General features: G+C 36.1%; 1 pseudogene; it reads right to left on the bottom strand.

Annotated features, from left to right (window-relative positions):
* The window catches only part of LOC121426303, a 46079-nt pseudogene that overhangs the window by 12992 nt on the left and 7552 nt on the right, over positions 1 to 25535 (bottom strand).

Here is a 25535-nt window from a genome sequence, read left to right as displayed (position 1 = left end):
TTTACCCACAAATGTAATAACGCCCACAAATGTAATAACACTTTACCCACAAATGTAATAATGACTTTACCTACAAATGTAATAAATTTGAAGTGATTTTGGCGAATTCGTTCTAAACTAATATCCTATAGTAATGCGTTCATATAGCACAAAAGTTCAAAGTCTTTTTTCCAGACCCGGTTAATGAAATATTACAGTACAAGTCCAAGTCTTTTTCCAGACCCGGTTTTTCAAAATTATAATATACGTCCAAAGTCTTTTTACCAGACCCGGTTGTTTCAAAATTATAATATACGTCCAAAGTCTTTTTTCCAGACCCGGTTAATTCCAAATTATAATGCAAGTCCAAAGTCTTTTTTTTCAGACCCGGTCGTTTCAAAAGTTATAATATACGTCGGTGAGGGGTAAAGACAACATTCTAAGCCCAAGCATTTAAAGTGGGTTTAATTTTGAAGATTGGTCTCAGCTGTCATTTTTTCCAATATTTCTTTATCTTTTAAATAACCGGGTCCAGACGAAAGACTAAGCATAATACTCGTGTTATTCCACAAGAATAAGAATATGAGTCTTTTGTTTTTAGGATTGTTTAAATCATTTTAAAATCACCGGGTCTGGAATAAAGACAACGCTCTAAACGTGTACTTTTCTACATGCATGGTCTTAATTTGGAGGATTGTTGGTTCTTAGATACGTTGTTGGGGGTTGAGTTTTATTGATTTTTTATTCCTGAAATAATTGTGTCTGGAGGAAAGTCGATGTTCGACAATCGGTCTTCATGTTGTTCTACAGTAATTAGATTATTGGGTATTCGTTTTAGAATATTTTTAAAAACTATTTTATTTTTCAAATAGTAACCAAGTCTGGAGAAAGGATGTCTGCTTTACCCACGAGTTATTACAATGTTTTGTAGGGGTAGTAGTATTATTAAAAAAAAAGACATATTTTTACTGGGTGAAACTTTGGAAATTTGGTCTTAGATTCGAAGTTTTTCAGTTACTTTTTTTTAATAGCCGGGTCTGGAGGAAAGAGTACGTTTTAAAACTCGTGTTATTCCACGAGAATAAGAATATAAGGTCTTATGTTAGAAGATTTGTTTTCGTAACTGTTTTAGGTCTGGAATAAAGACAACACTCTAAACCTCTTTTAAAACAGGTTCTTAGGTTGAAGGTTTGTTTGGTCTTAAACTTTGATTTTTTTTAATTCTTACTATTAGCGTTTTTTTTAAGAAAAAAAATGGTCGGGCTGAAAGACTACGCTATATATCCAGCATTAATAAGATTATGGGGTCTTTATACTGTTTTTAAACTGTTATTCATAATGTTTAAATAACAGGTAACCGGGTCTGGAGAAAAGACTACGCTTGATTCTCAATTTATTCTAGTGCATATATTCACAATATACACCGTATAAGTTGAAACAACAACAAAGACATTAATTCCACCAGTTTAATTAACTGGGTCTGGAGAAAAGACTAAGCTCGATTCCCATTTTTTCCACAGGAATATCATTATCGTATCTTAGTTTGGACTTATATTATAAATTTTGAAATAACTGGGTCAGGAAAAAGACTTTGGACTTATTAAAATTCTTGAAACAACCGGGTCTGGAAAAAAGACTTTGGATTTATATTATAATTTTTGAAACAACCGGGTCTGGAAAAAAAGACTTTGGATTTATATTATAATTTTTGAAACAACCGGGTCTGGAAAAAAGACTTTGGATTTATATTATAATTTTTGAAACAACCGGGTCTGGAAAAAAAGACTTTGGACTTATATCACAATTTTTAAACAACCGGGTCTGGAAAAAAGACTTTGGACTTTTACTATAATTTTTGAAACAACCGGGTCTGGAAAAAAGACTTTGGATTTATATTATAATTTTTGAAACAACCGGGTCTGGAAGAAAGACTTTGGACTTGTACTTTGATGTTTTATTAACCCGGTCTGAAAAAAGACTTTGCACTTTTGTGCTATATGAACGCATTACTATAGGATTTTAGTTTAGAACGGATTCGCCAAAAATCCCTTCAAATTTATTACATTTGTGGGTAAAGTCATTATTACATTTGTGGGCGATCAAAAATTATTACATTTGTGGGTAAAGTGTTATTACATTTGTGGGCGTTATTACATTTGTGGGTGCAACAGTGGGCTCTTAGGGTTAGGGATTCTTGATCCCCTTGGCGTCACTCATCTTTGCTTTGGTATCTGATATACAATGTCCCCCCCTTCTTCTACCATAAACTTTTTCTTTGAATATCGGTGACAATTGGGTTGGTTTGACTTTAAACATGCCAATTCTAAACGAATATTGACCAATGTATAGATTTTTTGCTCACTTTCTTTGCTCGTATGTAAGTTTCTGGAAAAATTAATGGATGGTTGCCACAAATTCGGTTCATATATATTCTTATTGACCAGTGGCATCACTCACAAAAAGGGATCCACACTTGTGCAAAAGAGGGAAAGGAGAATCTCCTCCACCACCTACCCCATCCCCACCCTTATCGGCACGATCGATGTATAAAATCGCACCAGTCTGATCTACAACGTCAAAATTCGTTCCAGATGAAATTAGAAAATAAGTTTCAGCTTCTGAGATAGCTGGAACTGCACCGTAGATGGCGGAAGACCACACTATTCCGCTTATTCTCTTTTACTTCGATGTCCTTCTTGGCAATTTTGTCAAACTCCCGGGGTGCCACTTCCATTGAAAAGTGGATACCATGCGTGACCATGGGGTCTCGAAAAGCACCCTAAACACGTATTTTCCATATTCTGAAAATGCACCCCTTAACAAGTGTTGGTGTGTGGTACCCCACCCTTGACAATATTGGAAGCAAAACGATACCCTTGGCAAATATTCTTTGAATTGAACCCCTGAACAGGTACAGCGATATTGATTTACCTTTACCTACCTCAGTGGGTTTAGCACGGCCCTAACCATAACCCCCATGCAAGTGCCTCCCCCGGTCATACTGATAGAATCATCATACCTCGACCTGGTCTTAAAATCAAATCAATCCCTTTTATGCACCCAAGGAATCGAATTATTATAGGTAGATCAATCACACGCATTATCCTCAATCATATTGGAAGGTAACTTCATTCGGACAACTTATAAATATCTTATATAACGGAGTATCAGAATTGCACGATTTATCGGATGGATAAAAAGTTTTATAAAACTGTTCGTCAGTTACGATCGACTTTACGACTGACTGGTGATCCTTTTTTTATGAACTACATCAACACCAATTGAAATCTGGTGTGTATCATTTACGACAAGAAATGATCACCATTCATTCGTAAAGCCGCTCGTAACTTACGACCAATTTTAACTGAGGTCGTTGACTCTAACCCGACTTCTTAGTGTCGAATTGTATTTCACTTTCCTAACATGCCATACAAACAGGATATGTTGAGGAAATAGGATGCCCAAATACCCTCCTTACTTGTGATCAGAGGTAATCAATCATACAACTGATACCCGCATATAAGCAAACTTGATATTTATATACACCTTTTATGATAATGTATTCTGTGCATTTTTAGCATTTCCAATTTTCCCCACCGTAAAGGTCCTGTTATATATATACCAAAGTTTGGATTGATAAAATGGAACATTACACTAAATTTAATCGAATCGGACGTTGGATAAGACGGTTATACATGCAACGTATCTAAATTTAATTCTTTTTCTTATAGTAAATGGTGACATATGCATCGTTTTATATGTTTATAATTATAAACAAGAGACCTTCTATATAAAAACCCTTTTAAAAAGAATTTCGTGTTGACTAGCCGGTTACAACATGAAGGTGCTGTAACAGACAAATTAAAGGACAAGTCCACCCCAGAAAAATGTTGATTAGCATCAACAGATAAAAATCAACAAGCATAACGCTCACAATACCATCAAAATCGTGTTAAATACGATAGTTATTATGACATTTCAAAATTTCGCTTATTTTTCGCAAAACAGTATGCACAATTCAGTGGTGTGCAAGTGAGAGAGGTCAAATGATGTTCCTCACTCACTATTTCTTCTTTTGCATTGTTTGAAACAGATAATATCTCAATTTCACCAATTTGACAATAAGGACCATCTTGACTGAACCATAACATGTTCAGACGATGGTTATTCTACATATTCGGAGAGGAATAAAACTTTGTTTCACAGGACAATGAGGAGAAATTAGAATATTTCATATTTCAGAGCATAAAATACAAAATAAATAGTGAGTGAGTGACTTCATCGGTCCCCTCATTTGCATACCGACCTGGATATGCATTTAACTGTTTTGTAAAATTAAGCGAAACTTAAAAATGGCAATTTTTTTAAATTTCACATCCGATTTTGATGAAATTTTTAGTGTTGGATTTTTCTCTTTCTATTCAAATAAACTTTTCTTCACATCAACCTTCAATGAAACACAGTCAGAAGATCAAATTTTAAGTCACAACTATGTGCTTCTGATTGCTGGGGTGAAAAGGTGACGTTTGATTGCAGGTTTGAATGAATGACTGATTGACTGAAGACTGACTGATCGGGGGATTTATTGATTTGACTGAATCGTTGATTCCTTGCTTTTTCGGTTGGTTATTGGTTGGTTGATTGGTTAGTTGATTGATTAATTGGTTGGTTGATTATGATAGGTTGGGTGATTGATTGATTAGTTGGTTGGTTGATTGATTGATTGATTGATCGATTGGTTGATTGATTGATTGATTGATTGATCGATTGGTTGGTTGGTTGATTGACTTTTGGGGGTGATTGATCAATTAGTTGGTTGATTGATCGATTGATTGATTGATCGATCGATGGTCGATTGGTTGATTTGATTGGTTGGTTGATTGGTTTGGTTGGTTAGTTGATTATTGATTGATTCATTGACTGTTTGACTTGATGGACTGATTGACTGACTATATACTCACCGGGAACAGTTTAAAGATGAAGACGTTCTTGGGGTGGCATTTCTTTTCTTTAGTGTAACGGAAGAATGGAACTCCAAATCGTGCGATGTACTGCGAAAATATCGTCATCAACGCCATCGTCCTAATGGAGAAGAAGATTGAATTTCATTCATTGCAATATTTGGCGATAAAGCATGTTTCCCTTGTCAAAAGCCAACTTTCATCAGTACTGAGCTTATCCAATGAATCTCCTTTTCTAATACTTGAAATATAAAATTGGATAGTCATGACTTAATACAATAAACTCAATAAAAATGGAAAGATGACATCATCAGCCCGGTCACTGCATATTTGTGAAGACCTGCATAGAATCGTTGCATTAAATAATGCATATCCAACTTCAATAACCTTTCAGTATTTTATTCGTCCGATTTCACTCACATTATTCTCAACGTGGAGTAAAGTTAGATCGCAAAATCTGAATTCGAATCTATTTCTAACCAGGCAACTTTTTTTAATACAAAATCTTGTTTGATAAAATACACGGCTCAATTTAAATTCCTTAAACAGTAAGAAGTGTGCAACCTGATAGCAAGTTGGTTTTAATAGAAGCATAAAAAATATAGAAAAGTACTGTTGAAGATTCGACGAAAATCCGTTAAATAATAACCGGAGTTATAAAGCTTCAACTTTTGATTTGATTGACATCACACATGAACAGCTCCGATGTTATGTTATAAAAATAGATTCCCCAACACGCAATTTTCTCCTAAATTTGAAATTGATTTCATTTCTGCGGAGGATATTATGATCAGACACCTCAGTTACATGATATATGGCAAGCCTGATGGGAAACTGCTTGAATATGAGGTCACAAATTTTGAAATTCAAATATTCATAACGCCTTTATTCTTTAATGGATTTTGATCAAAACGTCACCAATATTTTTCTAAAGTTATTTTCTGCTTTTATCAACACCATCTTCTCATCTTGGTGACCTTCTCGTTAAAGGACAAGTCACCCCAACAAAAACTTTATCTGAATAAGAAGAGAAAAATTCAACAAGCATAACACTGAAAATTTCATCAAAATCGGATGTAAAATAAGAAAGTTATGGCATTTTAAAGCTTCGCTTCATTTCACAAAACGGTTATATGCACATCTCAGTCGGTATGCAAATGAGGAACTGATGACATCACTCACTCACTATTTCTTTTGTATTTTATTATATGAAATATGAAATATTTTTATTTTCTCGTCATTGTCATGAGAAATGAAGTTTCATTCCTCCCTGAACACGTGGAATTCCATTATTTTAACATTTTGTGCTTCAGGCAAGGAGGGCCTAATCGTCAAATTCGTAAAAATTGAAATATTGTATAATTCAAACAATAAAAAACAAAAGAAATAGTGAGTGAGTGACATCATCGACTGTCTCATTTGGATGTAACTGGCTCGTTCATATAAATATTTTGTTAAAAATAAGCGAAACTTTGAAATGTCATAACTTTCTTATTTTACATCCGATTTTGATGAAATTTTCAGCATTGTGCGTGTCTGATTTTTCTCTATTGATGCAAATCAACATTTTTACTGAGGTGGACTTGACCTTTAAAGTTCGGCTGGCAAAATATAGCTCTACATGGTTCCATTCATTGAGCCCCCTGCCACACACCCCGCCCCTGACAAAAACACCCACAACAAAAACATCGTTTCTGAGACACTTTTGCGCAGATGTGATCAACTTACATGAAAGCAATACCCCAATGGCCCGATGCAAAGTCTGCTGCCTCCTTGAAGAGGGCGAGTCCTATCAGACATATGGTAGGGGTGATAGAGAGGGGGCCTATAAAACGAAGCATGATGCCGATGGTTCCTGTAAACCCTATCACCACCTGTTGATAATGATAGAGGTAAATAATTGATTGAAAATTTGTTTTTATGATAATTATGATAGTCATACAATACCTATAAATCATACCGATTATTGCAAACGTTTCTCAAATACATGTATATGTGCTTTATAGATGTGCCGTTCCTGTGTATAACACGTTATCTGAGAGCAGAATATACTCATCATTCTTCTGGACTGTCTTCTAATGTTTCTAAGTGCTGCTTTAGGAATTTTAAAAGCAAGTGTTCATGAAGTCTTCCAACTTGGTGGGACATACCCATTTACTTCACCTGGGCGGGGAGAGGTGAATATATATAATATATGAGACTGAACTATTCTCTACGAACGAATATTACAATCTCAATCAGAATCTCTCTATTTGTTTACTCTCGGGCATCGGGGAACATGATACTATCAACCGATATTTCAAAAAGACACACACTATCAATAATAATAACTTTGTTAGAAGTAAAAATATTCAGCAATTGGAGACATTTTGTGAATTGTTTTGCCCTCTATAATACTGATCACATTAAAAGAGGAAAATGCAAGGAAGGCCATACCATCATACAACAAAGAGAGAGAGGGGGGGATTGAGCGAGAAAGATATATTGTTGAGCGTGGTGGTATAAAAATGTTGAAGGAGGAAGTACCTAACATGGTGATAAAACAATGATGCCACATCATTTTTATTCGGATTTGATTTTGTAATTTCTATGGCACTTGTTAAATGACGAAACAATAATTATTACAAAAGAAAATACCTGAAAGAGAGATGCTACCATGATGTCACCCTGTATCTCTCTTATCCTACTCTGAAACACCTCTGTTTGGTTCGCTACCTCTTCTGCCGAGGCGTTTACTTAAAATAAGAACAGAAAAAGAGAATTAGTTCCGTTGCAAAAATAGGAATTTGTAACAACGGCTATTGTAAGCAATTTTGCCTCTGAGTTCTTTCAGCGGAAAACGTGATACGTTCTTCTTTCTTGTTTCATCAATGTTTGTTTGAATCTGAGCCTCCGGCCGTACTGAGTTTTTAAATTTAAGGGTCCACAAGTAGGGTTGGTTCAGAGTTTCCCAATCGTGGGAGCACAGAATATCAATACACGTTCTTTTGATTTTTTAAAAATATCATTGCTTCTAACCACAGGTTACGAATTTTGTACAAGTTTTATGTTCCAACATATCCAAGGTGGTAGTGGGGGCCGGCCGGCCCACTTTCCTTGGGCAGAGAGTTTACCCCCCCCCCCCCGGGGGGGGGTAAACTCTCTGCCCAAGGAAATAAGATCCAGTAGTGGGTAAATATCAAAATCGGCGTTTCATCTTCGGTATCCGGATTTTACACTCTGTCTGAACGAAGGTTTTGATGTCTAATATGAAATCTTACCAGAGAGAGGAGGCGGACAGGGACCTTTCACACTCAGGATGGCAAACGTTGGTGCCAAGAAGGAGAATGTTCCACCTTGTACGATTGGTAATCTATATGGTAAAAACATGGTAATGATCAGAATTACATACTTACGTTTTTTAAATACGTTTGTGAAATTATTTACACGGGGGTGTTTTACACAGATGGATATAGAACTGAAGTATGTGTTGGAGTACTGCTTATTTCTCTGAAAATGACATTACATCGACTTTGACTCTGCACTAACGGTACACGGTAAAAAAAAATTTACAACGCTGTTTGCTATATGAACCTTACAGCGACTGTTTAAACAGTTTAAACAAGTGTTTAAATTTTAAGCAACAAAGCATTTAACTTTCAATATCTAATCTTCAATAAATTAAACATGATTGTTTAAACGATTAAACAAATACTGCAAGGTTCATATAGCCACAACGTTGTATAACATCTTAAACAAATAGTAACCTATCCAACTTCTAGTTTCATGCCTCCCTGGACATTCCTCTTATTGTTCTTTCTTCGTTTCCTTTACTTTTAATATGTCTTTGTTATGAACGTACGATTCGTTGCGCCTGTTCAGATCCATATTATAACTTTAGTATCATCCATAGAGATGAAAGCCCAATTTAGATCCTGATCTTTGATATATACCCACCGACTGCCGAACGTGGTCTGAAGTAGTGTTGCTATGCCAGAGACGAAGAAGATTGTGGCAATGAGCTCGGCTACAGTGACGTAATCTTCAGCGATGCACAATGCTGATTTCAGAAACAGTGGGACAGCGACCGTAGCCCCAACCATCGTTAGGTAATGCTGGATAATGCAAAAGTAATATTGATATGATTGAGTTCGAATCAATAGATGTGAAGAATTACGACATAGTTTGAATTGCCCAACGATTTTCGAAACATATTTATACATCTCATTTTCTTATTTCATTGAACTCTACACAATGATAAAGATAAATGGGTCCAGCAGCGTACCTTAGGATTATGGAGCAAGGGGAGGGGGGATGTCCCCCTGTCAGTGTTGTTAACCTTATTTCTGTTTAGTTATAAGAAAAACCTAGACGGAAAAGTTCTTATAGCATGGCAGAAGCAGTTAAACTTTTTTTAGCTCGCTAGTCAGACTTTTTTTGTTTTTATTTATTTATTCATTCATTCATTCATTTATTTATTTATTCATTTATCTATCTATTTACCATTGTTATTATTATTATTTGGGGGGGGGGGGGTGGTTCCGGGAATGCTGGTGAGTAGTGTTTTTTTTTTTTTTTTTGGTAATCCAGGTACGTAAGTGATTCAGTCAACATCCTAGCACCAATTTTTGTCAAATTCAACATATGAGGGCGCAAGTCAATATTGTCATTTTATTCTTACTTTAAATGCTTACCTGAAAACCAAGCAATATGGCGGTATACCAGGCAGGGACATCGTCTATCCCATAGCTGAGCTCCCCTCTTAGATTACGGAGGATCTCGGCTGCTTTCTGCTCGTGAGGGCGGGGGAAGGACCGCCTCCGTTCTCCATCAAACCTGTCTCCACGTCTTCGTTGCCGTGGTGGCCATTCTGCGTTGCCATGGCAACATCTTTCTCCTCCGTACCCTCTGCATGTTTGTGACTCTGTAATTAGTTTAAAGAGAAATTCCAGTAGTTTCAGTAAACATTGATTTCATGAGAAAGTCTGTAAAACAAGGCTTAATTGTCAGTATATCATCGAGGATCTAGATCTGGTACAATTACATTTAACTGAACTTTGTGAAATCTTGAAATCTACACTGAAAAACGTTTACACTGAAGATCACCAACACATATAGGCACACATGGGACAGTGTATTATTATTGCTGGAATAAAGACCCGACGGAAGTGACCGAATCCGCGCTTATTTTGCTTATTTCTCAGCAATTACACAATTTCTCCCAGAATCCTTTGGCACATATTTTTTATTCATACAAACAGACACTTGGGTGGTCATTAGATTCTGTCAAAAGTCATTTTGAGATCGTTACCAAAACTGGAATTTATCTTTAAGGAATAGAAAAAGACAAACCTGCAACACCTCATTAAAGTCAACAACTCAGATTAATGGTGAAATAAGGATATTTGATAATAATCATGGAAGATACACTTACAAAAATTGTTGGTCAAAAATTCAGGTTTGACCAGTCAGTTGGACAAAGAATTTTGCTTGTCCGGATTGGGAAAAACTTGTGACCAACTGTCGAAAAAAAACACCATTGGATGGTTAGAATGTGAGCTAATAGTTGTTCAAATGCAGTTATTGACCCTTATTTGACTAATAAAATTATAAAGCAATTTGTCAAAAAATCAGGTTTTGACCAGTCAGTTGGTCAGAGATTTTTGCTTATCCGGATTGGGAAAAACTTGTCACCAACTGTCGAACAAAACACAATTGAATGGTTAGAATGCCGGCCAATAGTTGTTCAAATCCAGGTTTTTGACCCTTATTTGACTAATAAAATTATAAAGCAATTTGTCAAAAAAAGAGAGGACATTTTTTGGTAGACTGTATAATGATTCAGACGAGAAACGAGAAAAGCAGTGTTAGCTTTCGATTTTCAAAGGTGGCTATTGATAATAAACCATAGCTATTAAGATTTTGCAATATGTTATTTTAAGAGGATGGCATAGAATTCTGTAGGATACAAGAAAAACCAGCGGGGCAAAACCATTCTCAGAAATTAATTTCAGTAGGCCGACCAGATACTGATGACTATCCTATGGCCTAATGAGTCTACAATTTTGAAGGGGAAGAGATGGGCGGGGGAGGTGAATTTTTTAAAAGCTGCGTATATGCTAAAATTGTGATTTTTTTTATACGAAAATTTAATTTTGGGATTGCAATGACTTGAAGGAAAATGAAACCTTTGAAACAAGATAGCTTGTGTGAAAATAGAAAAATAAAAGAAACAGATTAATGAAAGTATGAGAAAAGTCAGACAAATAATAAAGCAGTTATGAGTATTTGAATTTTGCGATCACTAATGCCATGGAGATCCTCAAATTAGCAATGCGACAAAGATGTGTGATTTCACTTGTGAACAACTCTCCCCATTACTTTAGTATATATTTCACTTAAACTGCCTCTTTTTTTCACATCTATCAGTAGAGTATATATTCTTTCTATAAGAGGGTATGTAATACAGATTTTTAAAGAATACATTATGAATAAAGAGTTTCTATCACCATAAAGAAAAAGCAAAAAGAGACATTTTGAAGGTATTTTATAGTCCATCAAAGGGAAAGTTGTTCACATGTGACATAACACATCCTTGTCGCAGTGTCAATGGGAGGATCTTTATAGCATTAGTGATTGCAATATTCAAATGCTCATAACTTTCTCATTATTTGTCCGATTTTTCTCAAACTTTCTTTGTTCTTATTCTTTGATTTTTCTGTTTTGACACAAGCCTACTTGTTCCAAGGGTATCATTCCCCTTTAATATTCACAAAAAACATTATTTTCATATTTTACCCTTTTATTTTACCCTTTTTTTTGTTTTCTTCTTGTTTCCCTCATTCTTAATCGTGACACTTTTGAATCTATCCAAGCCGCACCACCCCCATCCGTACACAACTGTTTTTTCCCCTATATACACTGTAAAGACGTTGTTAAAATTTTTAACACAGTGCATAAGCCCGTCACTCTAACAACTACTGTTTAACCTGTTTAAACTTTTTAAACAACTGTTTAAACTTTTTAAACAATTGTTTAAACTTTTTAAACAACTGTTTCAACTTTCTAAACAACTGTTTCAACTTTTTAAACAACTGTTTGAAACTTCTTACACAAGTTGTTTTTAAAGTTAAAATAATTACACAGAAAGGTAAACAACTTATTATCTTTGACAGGCTTAAACAATGTGCTATTTTTCATTATGTTCGTAGTTTATTTCTATCTTCTTAAAAGATAGACCAGACAAATTGGAACTACTAATGATGAATGACTTACGTTTGGCTGACTGGAAAGCTCAATGTCTCCATTCTTCTTCAGTTCATCTGATTCCTCCATTTTATTTATTACAAATTATTGTTCCCTTCTTCTGATTGGTCAGTCAACTGGTTTCCTGTACTCTGATTGGTCAGAAGGTGGTGTCCCTCCAAGTTGACTGGCTTTGAGATGACTTGTAATGAATCCAATTGGCTGGAGGATGGCGTATCTATCTTTTGATTGGCTAGAAAGTCCTTGGATTCGGATTGGTTAAAAGGTGACGTTTCTTTGTTGTGACTGATTAAAAGGACGATCGTTCAAATCCAACAAATATTTGGCATGTTGTGACTGACCAGAGGACAAACGAACATCTGTAGACAAGAACAGAAACATAGACGAAGATAAATCTTCTTCACCAATAGCATGAAACCCCTACCTTTAATACATTAGATATAAATATACCTCCTATTAAGGAACCAAAGACATTAATCAATCATTGACAAAAGTCGCCAGCTCCTATTCAAAACGTTCACCCAAAGTGCGCCAACAAAAAACTTATTAAGAAAGACAAAAATGCACAACTTTATATAAGTCAGGACAGTTACAAAATCCAACGGCGCATGGATATAAGTCTAATTCTGCCTAATTATGAATCAGAAACGCAAAGTAAAAAAGCGGAAAAGCGGAAAAAACAAGCCTGTTTTCATAAGTCGCAGATCAAATTCTGGCTCACAAGAGTACAAAAATAAGAGTGGTCACAAGGTGCATAAACAGTACACTCACTTTATCAAGTATAGTTTGGGAGTTTTGAATACTGCCTTGGCTCTATATAGATGAAGGATGAAGCGCTATATTATCCGCGATATGGCCATGAAAGATGATAGACAATGGTACTGGTCAATAATACCAGTCCATGATAATACCGAAGTATTCAATATAATTATATATATTGCTTTGCCAATAGGGTCATACAACTTTATCGGAAAGGTGTTGCAAATCGAGAGTGCGTCTAACGGAAATGGTGGAGGGTATATTTTCGGAAGCAGTGACCGCTAGATTAACTCGTGAACGAAATAAAAGGTATAAATTCATTCAAACTTTAGCTTGGTACGAACCTGATTATTGAGTTTTTTAATGTGAGGCAGACCATCAGCCTTTTAAAATCATATTGCTTATTCAGCGGATTAGACTTAATCCTTAAACTCTCAGACAAAATACGTGCAGTAAGACCATGAATCCGTCATTCCGCCGTCATTGCCCGTAGCAAAATGAGTTGCAATCGGACTCACGTTAATTCTGAGATCAGGATTTGAATTTTATGAGAAGGGGCATGTAGAGAAGAGGGATTTTATCATTGGACGTAGGATCACCATCATAGACCGATTGATATGATTTATAATACAACATAGAACAGGCCCCCATAACGTACAACACTACCACCATCTTAATTACCATCATCATCATCATCGTCATCATCATCAATCATCATCAGTATCGTCGTCATCATCATCATCATCATCGTCGTCGTCATCGTTGTCGTCATCATCATCATTGTGACAATGTGTGTCACCTGTGTTATGAGGGGTTATTAATTTTCACATGTGATTTGGGTAGTAGCACATGACACCTGTTGTTTTCAACTGGACAGGTCCCAGGTCAATCCTACCTGTCACAATTATGAGTCCATGATGATATTTCATGTTATGTTCTGACCAGTTTCTGACCATGGCTCATCCATGTTGCACACGTTCCCATCTCATCCATGTAACCATGTTGTTTAATGGTCAGCTGCTTTTAGGGGAAGAAAGTCCTGTCAGCATCATTGGGTTGGGGTGCTTAAAACTTTCTGAGATGTAAATATTCGATTGGGCAATTCTAGTTTCCAAGGGGAGGGCTTTCACCTTATATAAATGTTATATTTTGTTTGCTAGAAGTGACAAGAGATTCATTTGAAACTGGGGGAGATGGGAGAATAGTTAGTTAGTCCTCCACCATCAACAGGACGCCTATTCATTGAGTATACATACAGTCACTCTCTTATCAAACATTGTAACTTGGAACTTTGTGAAGTTTTGAAGAACCTGAATAAATACTCATGTGTACATAGTAAATGTACATGATTGTCTCTTGAGTTATCATTTCAACGAGGTTGCTTCATCCCAATCATCATCATTATCATCACCATCATCATCGTCATCATCATCATCATTATCATCACCATCATCGTCATCATCATCACCATCGTCATCATCATCATCATCATCATCACCATCATCATCATCATCATCATCATCATCACCATCATCATCATCATCATCATCATCACTATCATCATCATCATCGTCATCATCATCACCATCACAATCATCATCATAATCATCATCACCATCATCATCACCATCACAATCATCATCACCATAATCATCATCATCACCATCATCATCATCATCATCATCATCATCATCATCATCGCCATCATCATCATCATCACCACCACCATCATCATCATCATCATCATCACTATCATCAACATCATCATCATCATCATCACCATCATCATCATCACCAGCATCATCACCATCACCATGCTAATCTCCACTGCTACAATCACCGCAATTAACACCATCACTCCCCTCCCCGTAAATCATAACTTTTGAGCAGCTGGGCCTGGGTGTCACATGTATGTTTTCTTCTTGAGCCCTTCCCTCAAAACACAAGTTCAAGCATCAAGCACTTAAGTGATTTATTATGGTGAATTCGTGCGACCCCTGTGGTCCTATCATGTGGTTTATTGCTTCAATCTTAAACAAAAAATAAGAGATTTAAAGGGGTTTCCCGGCTTCCCAGACAGGTAAAATCACTATTTCTGTTGACGAAATATAGCGACATCGAAGATTCATAACATTGTCAACACTATGATCATCGAAGTCGGATAAAGAGCAACTAAATTGTAAAAGTTTCTCATCGCACCAGCTGATAGGGATTATGATGTTAAAGGTCAAAACCTCCTCAGAAAAATCAGACAAGTACAATGCTGAAAATTTCATCAAAATCGGATGCAAAATAATATAGTTATGATATTTCAAAGTTTCGCTTATTCTTAACCAAATAGTTATATGAACGAGCCAGTTACATCCAAATGAGAGAGTCGATGATGTCACTCACTATTTCTTTTGTTTTTTATTGTTTGAATTATTTCATTATTTCAATTTTACGAATTTGATGATTATGACCTCCATGCCTGAACAACAAAATGTTAAAATAATGGAACTCCACGTATTCAGGGAGGAATAAAACTTCATTTCACATGACAATGACAAGAAAATCAAAATATTTCATATTTCATGTAATAAAATACAAAAGAAATGGTGAGTTAGTGATGACATCAGTTCCCTCATTTGCATACAGACCGAGATCTGCATATAACTGTTTTGTGAAATGAAGCGAGAATTTTAAATATCATAACTTTCTTATATTACATCCGATTTTGATGAAATTTTCAGTGTTATGTTGAATTTTTCTCTTTTTATTCAAATCAAGTTTTTGTTGGGATGGACTTGTCCTTTAAGGTGTGGTCATCCAGGGATGCACTATACTCGTGGGGTGGGAAGCAAAATGTCTTTCGTCTTTTACGGAATTCATTTCCTTTTCTTAAAAAAATAACCAGAAAATAAAAATTAGGCTATCAGAACTCATGGAGGGAATATTCTCGTATTTTTTTATTACTTTATCATTTGACAATAATATTCCGTTCATTTCTGTCCCTTTCTGAAAATAACTCTTTTTTGTTTTAAGAAATAAAGCGCATACCAGCGTGAGCTCATCACCGTTGCAAAACATAGAATACAGACAGTGTTCAATACACAAGAATGAAAAAAAATCGTAAATGTAAAGATTTCATGAAATGAAACAAATAAAATGGAAGGAAGCGGTTTTACATCACAAGCTCACTCATTCACTGAAATAGAGCACGACTTTGAAATTCAATTATTTTGTTAACCGATTTCGATATATCAGCTATTTTAGAATCTGTAATTTCATTGTTCATTTGGGGCCAGAGTACATCTTTAAATCCTTTCTGCGCTCAAATAAGAATCGCAGTATATAAAGAGACGGATCAAAATATTTGCACAAGTAACATAAACGTAATAAATCTGGGATTATGTTGTCGATATCACGTCTTTTGTTTTCCCTCGGGGAAAGTGTGCCGTTTCTTTTCCCAAGCGCATCTTGTGCTTGTGAATGCTACGAACATTGACAACCCCGAAAGTATTACCTACTAATGAAAAATGAGATGACATAAGCGCCTGCACATGGGCAACATACTGTCCACTGTCTGAGGTAATGTATGTTGGTAAACATAATTTTTATTCTGGGTACTTATTATCCAATTGAGCAAATTTATAACCCATTTCTTAGATTTTATTGCCCGATTTGGGTAGATTTTAACCAATAGTTGTGTGGAGAGTATGTTGCCCAGGGTTGGCTAAAAGTTGGGAATTTTTTGCCCAACTGTTTTAAGAGTGTGTAATAAAACCAAAACGATATTCAACGTGGTCAATCACACATGCTTTGCTTGTTGATTGTGTTTTCATTCTTCAATCTGTTGTGTTGGTGTTTTAACATTGTTTGTGTGTTTGGATGTAAGGGGGAGGGGGGGGGGGCTCCCAGTCTTTTTAAGTTTATTACATATGCATTTTTTTTTAGTTAAGTCAAATTAATGTTGAACTATTACACATTCACGCTTTATTTTTGCATTGGATCTCTCGAAAAAGAATAATACTGTATTGAATAAAGTCAATGGCCCGTATTCTGAACTTTAATAAACCCAGGTTTAAAGTTGTGGTTTAAAGGACAATTCCACCCCAACAAAAAGTTGATTTGAATAAAAAGAGAAAAATCCAACAAGCATAACACTGAAAATTTCATCAAAATCGGATGTAAAATAAGAAAGTTATGGCATTTTAAAGTTTCGCTTCATTTCACAAAACAGTTATATGCACATCTCGGTCTGTATGCAAATGAGAGAACTGATGACATCACTCACTCACTATTTCTTTTGTATTTTATTATATGAAATATGAAATATTTTGATTTTCTCGTCATTGTCATGTGAAATGAAGTTTCATAATGAAGTTTCATTCCTCCCTGAACACGTGGAATTCCATTATTTTAACATTTTGTGCTTCAGGCAAGGAGGTCCTAATCATCAAATTCGTAAAAATTGAAATATTGTATAATTCAAACAATAAAAAACAAAAGAAATAGTGAGTGAGTGACATCATCGACTCTCTCATTTGGATGTAACTGGCTCGTTCATATAACTATTTTGTTAAAAATAAGCGAAACTTTGAAATGTCATAACTTTCTTATTTTACATCCGATTTTGATGAAATTTTCAGCATTGTGCTTCTCTGATTTTTCTCTATTGATTCAAATCAACATTTTTCTGAGGTGGACTTGACCTTTAAGTATGGATAGCCAATTGTTACATAAATCACCAACAGTAGAGATATAATATTTCACCTCAGTTGGCTCTCGAATCATTCAAAAATGTGGAGGAAGTATAAATAGATGTTTGTCTTCACCATCGATGAATCAGGAAAGAGCACAGTAAACATAAGAGACATACCACTTAATAAAAAAAATGACACTTATAGCTTCCCATCATTTTTGCACAGAGTTAGACCATGGTCTAAGTTAAACCTGACTTCAGAATACGGGCCAATAAGATCAACTTCAAACAAAAATATATGAATATCATGTGATATTTACATGAAAATATACCAACTTTGAAATTCGGTCAAATATTTTGAATCGTGACATATTCATCCAACTTTATACTCACGGATGAATTGAGGTTTCATTGTGGTTTGAGGCTTGGAAAATTAATAAATGACTTTATAAAACACATAATGCACAACAAACACAGAAATGAATGCTTATGGGTGATTGTGAACTGCAAATCAAAATCAACAACAACAAAAAACAATGATGGCATCAATGTTCATGGTGACCATAATCCTGCTTATTTGTCCTTATTTTCAAAAGTGATTTTTGTAAAAAAAAAAATATATACGATTTTTCAGATTAAAGCAAAATGCAGGGGGTATCCGGGGTAAGACATTCATTCTCTTACACGAAACGTGAATTGAAATACTGTTACATATTTTTTTGCCAATCATCATCATAACCATAGCACCGATTACCTGACAACAAAAGTAATTGACAGGCATCAATTTCACGGAATGCGATCGAGAACTTTGGCGGTGATTCTGCATTGCGTGCTTTCAATTGACCATGTCACGCAGAGAAAACATAAAATATTGAATTTCACTTGTAAAGATCCACCACTTACGAAACAACTTGACACCTTTTTTGTATGAAGGGGGTATTTGTGGAGGCTTGGAACTTAAAGTGGTGGTGTTTGGAAGAAAAACAGACGATTTTGTAAGAATTTGTTTCGTTCAACTACCAAGGTTATATTGTGATCAGGAATTCCGAACGGGTGTAGAGAGAGGGGTAGAGGCTGGGGTGGGGTACAAAAGAAGAGTGGAAATCATAGCTAAATTAGCTATGACCTCACAATGTACTCTGTGCATTTTCAACAATCATGACACCAATTTTGATACAAAATATACCCAAAGGGTAATACGAAATAGAATCATAATAAATTTAGATTCGAATTTACTGTAGGATTAAGTAGTTTCCCAGAAGTGGTGGTGCATTAAAAAAAAAAAACTAATGCCTCTGGAAATTATAAAAAGCACAGCTGTCGAGTATAATCTGGGTAATTTTTGCTTTTGTTGCTGCTACTGCTGCTGATAAAGAAAGGTAATCGTTTAGCGCCATTGGTCTGTGAAAACATTCAAATGTGACATTTGTTTAATATCTTTTAATATTTAACCTCTGGGATGACTTCATTTTTTTTTGGAGGGGGCACCCCAGGGTGAAATTCTAATAAATAGAAAATTATACATTTCGTCGAGGGAGCTGTATGATTTGGGTTAATGTCAATGAATTAATGGACTTGGGTTGTTCAAAAGGAGTCGGGCCTTTAACCTTTTTTTACTCGTTTTCTTGTCCGACTTCCTGTCAAACTTTTTGAAGAAAAAGTGGACCCCCTTTTCCTTTTGTGCCTCCTCCTCCCTAATAAATCCTGGATCCGCCACTGGCAGGAGTGTACACTTACTCCAAAATAAAAAAAAATGATAGGCAATCACCGCTCTCGGATATTCATCCGCCATGTCAGTGATCTTACCCTTGACCTCCGTCGCGTCTGCTAAAAGTACTTTTTTGTTTGACTTGCCAAAAAGAAACTAAAAAGTGCACTCTCTTCAAACAAAGACCTTTAATTTGAAGGATCAATTCCGCTCTCGGCTTTCAAGGCAAGACCGCGAAGACGTGTCAAGAAGGGATAAAGAGAAACATTCTTGTCACCCTCTGCAACCTGTTTAAAAAATCGGTTTCAGTAACGAATTCTGAGATTCTTTAAAAATTTGCTCCCAACCAATCAAATCGCACGATTGTCGTAGCTTTCATCAGGTGTTATGATCACAACTTCCAGTGGCATTCAAATCCGATTCGTTGTTCTTATTGCCTCATGTACCTCACTTTTGGGAGGAGGGGGGGGGGTACTGCCCTCCGAAAAGTTCCACGACCGAGAAAAAAAACAAGGAGAAAAGAAAATAACCATAAAAGGTAAAATTGTGAAATAGGATATAATTTTCAGATACTCAGGCTTTTAAAATCTATTCCGATATTTGATTTTTAGTAAAAAAAGGGACCAAATCCTCGCTTCGTTTGCGAATTTGTAAAAAGTACGCCCCATACACCATATGCCCTCCTCTCATTTGTTTTGATTGGCTTGTTGCGCCACTGAATCAACCCAAGGTTTAGATGAAAAATGAAAATAATATTAACTTAGATTCTTTTCATGATTCATTGACTCATTTGTGAGTAAATCAACATAGATACATGATTTCATTATTGTGCTTATAATGACGAATGTGGAAGGCTTTCGTAAAAAAAAGTGGGGGAGTAAGAAATCTATTGTTATTCTAAACAATAAACTTGATCAACTGACATGACAGAGCAGCTGAGTGGCATTAATAAAGTGTAGAATTCATTCTTGTGTAGGCTACCCAGAGGAGGCGATGTTGTTTGTTAAATTAATTGCAATACATTCTGATCCAGAAAGAGGAGGATTATTTTAACACATTTTACGTAAACTGGACCAAGACGGGTATAAATGGTACGGTTATGGAAGAAACTCGTAATGCAATTTAAATGAAATGCAATTGATAGTTATCGTCGTACTGATTTTTACAATGGTAATGATCTAAAGTTGACCCTCGCTAATGATGGAATGATGATCATTATAACACATGATTGTTATGATAATAGTAATAACAACGACATTGTATCAATGAGTTTCACAAATCACCATATAATGGCAAATCGTTCAAAATTGTTAAGTATAAAACTGATTAATTTGATTCAGTTTAAATTCAATGATATAATCTTATCCCAGTGTATACACTGGGATATTTATGGACATGATGGAGAAAAAATGCTCGGAATCGCGCTAGCATGTGCGTGTAATTTGGAAATGGATAGATCATAATGTAACGGAAACTATTAATTGATTTTCGACTGCGCACCAACACACAACATATTTTGTCAGCACATGCGGAACATCTTGAAGCGCAGTTAGTGAATGGATAAAACTTCAGTGATCAAGTCACGAAAACAATTCAAGACTTATGCGCCAAGAAATATATAATTACTAAGTCCTTTAGCGTTCCGAAGATCTGTCATAAATATGTATACATATACACACATATATATATATATATATTATATATATAGGCTTATATATTTATATTCAAACATTTCGCTGCTTAGTTTAATTTAATACTGCTTTAATATGATTTTAAAATGAATGTAATTTATATGTTGCTTACCTATCCCATTACATCTGGTGAACGTTCTTCAGCGTTCCGAAAACGTTCCTCCAAGAGAGCTCGTGTCATTATTATAAAGATCTATATGTACCTACAGTTTGCCAGCTGCGATAGCTCGATAGGCTGTACAGACGGTAGATCGCAGACGTCTCGCACAACCGAAAATGTATAATGATCACATACAGGATGAAAGAATCTAGACGACTGAAACATGAAACTCTGACAAGACAGTCAAACTTTATAGCTCATTTTCCATGTTCCCATTCTACGGCATGCTCCGAAGATCATGAATATCACTATACAGCTTCATTCCTTGTCAACGTAAGATAGATTTACCATGCATTAGACGGTAGCGTGCACTAAAACACTATTCGGTGTTGAATCACTGAAGACCAGACCAAGACAATAACATGGCTTTCAGACTCAAGCTAATCAATATTTAAAGAATAGCAGTTTCCGTCTTAGACATGCGAAGTTCTGTTGGCTGAAAAGTTTACCCAATTCGCTGTTATCAAGCATGTCGCCTGGTGATAAAAGCAGGAAAAGAAGACATTTATTACGTCACAGTCTCCTATTTCATGTGCCCCTTCCACCCGGGAGGGGGAGGGGTGGGGGCACTTACATTGACGAGTGGATACCATGCGCGACCCCCCCCCCCAAAAAAAAAAACACGTAAAAAGGATGTCTTTTTCAAGATAGGGCACGTTACGTAACGTAATAAGGGTGTCAAAATCACTAAAATAATGAAAAAAGGGTATATATTTTCGCGAGGAAGGCGACATGTTTAGGGTCAAATTTGCGAGGGTATACAAAATTAAGAATAAAATGTTTCATAAAGGATGCACTTTTTGCCCCAAGGGTCAACACCATGTGTTCAGAGTAAGATTTGCGCGAGGACTGTGGGAGGTGGGGCTGTACTACAGCCCCACCATCCCAACCCACCTACATGGGTTTATTTAAAACCGACGGCCGACGTCTGTTAAGGCCCTAAACCGCAAATTGCACCTAAACCGCAAATCGCCGCCTAAGCTTGTAGAAAAAAAGTATTTTTGAAACGAAGGACCTTGGATGAGTGGTTTCACTCCCCTGGTAACATTTAGTATTAAAGTTTGAAAATTTTTGAAAATAAGCTACTATTACTACTACTACTACCACTACTACTACTACTACTACTCCTACTCCTATACTACTACTACTACTACTACTACTACTCCTACTCCTCCTACTACTCCTACTACTACTACTACTACTACTACTACTACTACTCTTACTGCTACTACTACTACTCTTACTGCTACTACTACTACTCTTACTGCTACTACTACTTCTACTACTGCTACTCCTACTACTACTACTACTACTCCTACTACTACTCCTCCTACTCCTACTACTACTCCTACTACTACTACTACTACTACTACTACTACTACTACTACTACTACTACTACTACTACTACTAAAACTACTACTACTACTACTCTTACTGCTACTACTACTTCTACTACTGCTACTCCTACTACTACTACTACTACTACTACTACTACTACTACTACTACTACTACTCCTCCTACTCCTACTACTACTCCTACTACTACTACTACTACTACTACTACTACTACTACTACTAAAACTACTACTACTCTTACTGCTACTACTACTCCTACTCCTACTCCTACTACTACTCCTACTACTACTACTACTACTACTACTAAAACTACTACTACTAAAACTACTACTACTACTCTTACTGCTACTACTACTCTTACTGCTACTACTACTACTACTACTACTACTACTAAAACTACTACTACTACTCTTACTGCTACTACTACTTCTACTATACTGCTACTCCTACTACTACTACTACTACTACTACTCCTACTACTACTCCTACTATACTACTACTAAAACTACTACTACTACTACTACTACTACTACTACTCCTACTCCTACTGCTACTCCTACTACTACTCCTACTATACTACTACTAAAACTACTACTACTACTACTCCTACTCCTACTACTACTCCTACTACTACTCCTACTATACTACTACTAAAACTACTACTACTACTACTACTACTACTACTCCTACTCCTACTACTACTCCTACTACTACTACTACTAAAACTACTACTACTACTACTACTACTACTACTACTACTCCTACTCCTACTACTACTACTACTACTACTACTACTACTACTACTACTACTACTCCTACTACTACTCCTACTACTACTACTAAAACTACTACTACTACTACTACTCTTACTGCTACTACTACTTCTACTATACTCCTACTCCTACTACTACTACTACTACTACTACTCCTACTACTACTCCTACTACTACTACTAAAACTACTACTACTACTCTTACTGCTACTACTACTTCTACTATACTGCTACTCCTACTACTACTACTACTCCTACTCCTACTACTACTCCTACTACTACTACTACTACTAGTAGTAGTAGTCGTAGTAGTAGTTTTAGTAGTAGTAGTAGTAGTAGTAGTAGTAGTAGTAGTAGCAGTAAGAGTAGTAGTAGTAGTAGTGTTCACGCCTCTTACGCGCACACGGTCCTTGTTAATATACCGTGTGCGCGTAAGAGGCGTGAACACAGAGGGCGGCAAACATAAATCGCAGAAGGATAGAGGTTGAAGAGTGAGGAATTAGAACTAGGGCGCTGATCTCATTTTTATGAGAAATGTTGTTGTTGATCCCTTTGTTGATACACGTATTTATTTATTTGTTTATTTATTTAAATATTTTACCAGGGTGCTCATTCAACATAAAGTTGGTCTCCCATGGGGCCCTAAAAGGCTATCATTATTGTTCTTCTTGTTTGTTGGTTTTGGACTCTTGGTTATGGTGGGAGTTGGGCAACTTGGGCTGTACATAGTGCCGTTTTTTTGTGTTTTTTTTTGGTGTTTTTTTTGTGTATCCCTAATTATCCCCTAGTATAATCTAACGCCTGTAGGTTTAAGCAAAGGAAAAGGAAAAGGGAAGAAATGAAAGGCGGAAAATAAAGAAAGAATCGCTATAAATAATTTTTTAAATATTTATTATAATCTTTTTAAAACTTTAATACAAAATGTTACGAGGGTAATGAAGCCATGTACTCATATTATTATAGTCATAATCAGTACGAAATAGTAGTAGTAGTAGTAGGAGTAGGAGTAGCAGTAATAGAAGTAGTAGTAGCAGTAAGAGTAGTAGTAGTAGTAGTTTTAGTAGTAGTAGTAGTAGTAGTAGGAGTAGTAGTAGGAGTAGGAGTAGTAGTAGTAGGAGTAGCAGTAGTAGAAGTAGTAGTAGCAGTAAGAGTAGTAGTAGTAGTAGTAGTAGTTTTAGTAGTAGTAGTAGTAGTAGTAGTAGGAGTAGTAGTAGGAGTAGGAGTAGTAGTAGTAGTAGTAGTAGTAGTAGTAGTAGTAGTAGTAGAAGTAGTAGTAGCAGTAAGAGTAGTAGTAGTAGTAGTTTTAGTAGTAGTAGTAGGAGTAGTAGTAGTAGTAGTGGTAGTAGTAGGAGTAATAGTAGCTTATTTTCAAAAATTTTCAAACTTTAATACTAAATGTTACCAGGGGAGTGAAACCACTCATCCAAGGTCCTTCGTTTCAAAAATACTTTTTTTCTACAAGCTTAGGCGGCGATTTGCGGTTTAGGTGCAATTTGCGGTTTAGGGCCTTAACAGACGTCCGTGATATAACAATTGAAATATCCCCGGGGGGGCCACTTACATTGACGAGTGGATACCATGCGCGACCAAAAAAACACGTAAAAAGGATGTCCTTTTCACGATAGGGCACGTTACGTACGTAACGTGATAAGAGTGTCAAAAACACAAAAATAATGAAAAAAGGGTATCTATTTCGCTAGGAAAATTACGTGTTTAGGGTCGAATTTGCGGGGATGATAAAACAAAATTAAAATGTTTTATAAAGGATGTCCTTTTGCCCCAATACTACGTGTTTAGAGTCCTATTTGCGCGAGGTGTAGAAGGTGAGGTCGTACTAAACCAAATAAGGTAAAGCCGACGACCGAAGGACCCGTAACAATAAAACATTCCTGTACTTGTTTAGGGGTTCATTTCAGGGAATATTTGCCAAGAGTATCGTTTTGTTTCCAATACTTGTTAAGGGTAGTGTTTCACATGCCAATACTTGTTAAGGGGTGCATTTTCAGAATATGGAAATTACGTGTTTAGGGTGCTTTTCGAGACCCCATGGTCGCGCATGGTATCCACTCGTGAATGGAAGTGGCCCCCCGGGGAAATATCGCTGTACTTGATTAGGGGTCAATTCAAGGAATACTTGCCAATGGTATCAGGGGCGGATCCAGCTCTTTAAAAAGGGGGGGGGGGTGGGGAGCGAGGAAGCGTAGCGACCGAGTCCAAGC

This window comes from Lytechinus variegatus, chromosome 13, assembly GCF_018143015.1.
Source record: "Lytechinus variegatus isolate NC3 chromosome 13, Lvar_3.0, whole genome shotgun sequence".
Lineage (NCBI taxonomy): Eukaryota > Metazoa > Echinodermata > Echinoidea > Temnopleuroida > Toxopneustidae > Lytechinus > Lytechinus variegatus.
This window is presented reverse-complemented; position numbering and strand designations above follow the sequence as displayed.